Here is a 1,959-nt window from a genome sequence, read left to right as displayed (position 1 = left end):
ACCCCCACCCCTCCCCCCATGCTCTCTTTTTTATGTCCAGTCCTTTCTTTTCCCCTCGAATGAACGCCAGCGTTGCGACCGCCGCGCTTCCCTGTGCGAGAGAGAGAGAGAAAGAGAGACGGTTGCCTGTGTTCGTGTGTGCGTGCGCCCATGTGTGTGCGAGCGAGCTCGTGTGTGTATGTGTTGGGGGGAGTGAGCGAGCCAGAGAGGGAGAGAGACACCGAAAAGTTTAGGAGACGAGGGGTATGGCGTGGAGCATCTGTCTCGTCACGTCTCGTTCTCTCTCTCTCTCTCCCCCCCCTCTCTCTCTCGCTCTCCTGTAGCGTGTGACACTGCAGGAGGTTGCCCGTGACGTCGCCCCTTCTCTTTTTCTACACCGTCTCTAGATCTTTTCTAAATACCTATCCTATGGCCCACCGGGAAGTACATGCATTGCCCAGTTCAGTTTACTCACTCGCGTGCTATGGCAGATCCAGAAAATATAAGTGAAAATAGAGTGAAATGGGGAGAAAACATAAACTGAAAAGTCCTAGCAAAAAATAGAAATGAAAACAATATAAGAAAAGAGAGAGAATGTGTCACCATTATTTGTTTTGTAGCGAACCGGCTCGGTTGGTGAGCGTGACCAGCGCTGGTCCCCGCCCTTCACCTCCACCTCCCCCTTCCCCCACCCAGAACCGGTTGGAGCTGCTGCTGCCGCCGCCTCCTCCGCAGCGCGCTACGGCGGCGGGCCGGCGGTGGGAGGCAGTCGTCCGCGCCAGCCAATGGGAGGCCCTGCCCCGCCCCGCCCTGCCGCGCCCCTCCCCTCCCCGGAAGAGGAGAGGGTGGGGGGAGGTGCTCCCCGGAGGCTGACCGCCCGCTCCCCGCCCGCGCCCGCGCCGGCCCACAGCGGGTCAGTCTCGAAGCAACCTTCGCCGGGGGAGCGTGCGTATCGCTGGCAGTCTCGTTCGTCGTCTGCTTGCCTGGCCTGGCCTGGTGGCCCAGCCCCTCTCCCCCGCCCCCACCCCCTCGCACCCCCGCACCACCCTGGAGCAAGACGGCCACCCCCCGCCCCAGCGCGACCCACAGGATTAGAGTGCAGTGCTACGACAGTGGTGTGTGTGGTGGTGTTGTTTGTTTGGTTTCCTACAAGTTTCCAGTGCGACAAAGTGAATCTACTTCTGCATAACCCGTGGCCCGAGTGCAAATTTCTTGGTTTTTTGAAAAATACAAATATAAAAGTGGCCGGCTCGGCGGTTATTTGAGTGCGCCGTTCGTCCGCCAAGAGTCCCGCCCTGGTGTGCCTTCGCGAGGGTGTTCCGGCCAAGTGGAACACCCAACACGCTTCTGCGATTGCTTCGTACGGACTACTTCGGCAGGTGAGTTGATCAAGGGTTTGGGCGTTTGCAAAGCCGGAGCGTATTATTGATAACCCTTTTTGAAGTTCAAGTTGAAGAAGTTACTAGTTCGCACACACGCGGGACATGTATGGGCAGTTTTGACAAGTGTTGTTTCCCAGCGCCTTCAGTGAACAAACGGTCCATGATATCTAGATGGCCTTAATCGACGCACCAAAAACAGATAATGTCTATCGTAATGGATTCATGAAATTTCAATAATATTTTGCAGTGTGGTTGGTAAATGTTCATACTGCTGTACTGGAAGATGGCATTTCGTTTTAAAAGGAAAGTTCCCTGTTCTGTGCACTACATGTATACGGACACAATTCTGATGAGATTCCTTTGTATTTTAGATCGGTAACCTTGGGATGCTAGTTTGCTTGTCTCATGTTCATTTTAAAGTTTTCTATTAAGTTTTTAAATGTCACAGGGCTCACATTCAGATGCAGAGATAACCACCACATAATATCTTTTCCCATTTGAAATTTTGCTTGTTGGTAACGTTAAACTTTAGGGTCAGCCTCAAATCTTGTCAAAGTATCTTCGGGACTTCTGGGTAAATTATTTCAATATTACTAAT

The 1,959-nt window shown here is 52.9% G+C and overlaps 1 protein-coding gene across 2 annotated transcripts in view; it reads left to right on the top strand.

Annotated features, from left to right (window-relative positions):
- Positions 1-880: 880 nt before the first annotated feature.
- LOC113213511 (homeotic protein ocelliless-like) overlaps positions 881-1,959 on the top strand; it is a 29,646-nt gene continuing 28,567 nt past the window's right edge. The window contains exon 1 of one of the 2 annotated variants that reach the window (XM_026432602.2): positions 881-1,358. The gene's annotated coding sequence lies outside the window, so the exon portion shown is untranslated. The remainder of the gene's footprint in view (positions 1,359-1,959) is intronic. The other variant, XM_026432603.2, reaches the window with a different exon arrangement.

This window comes from Frankliniella occidentalis, unplaced genomic scaffold (genome assembly GCF_000697945.3).
Source record: "Frankliniella occidentalis isolate FOCC.00 unplaced genomic scaffold, Focc_3.1 Scaffold2, whole genome shotgun sequence".
Lineage (NCBI taxonomy): Eukaryota > Metazoa > Arthropoda > Insecta > Thysanoptera > Thripidae > Frankliniella > Frankliniella occidentalis.
Note: the sequence above shows the minus strand (reverse complement) of the source record. Positions and strands in the feature narration are given on the sequence as shown.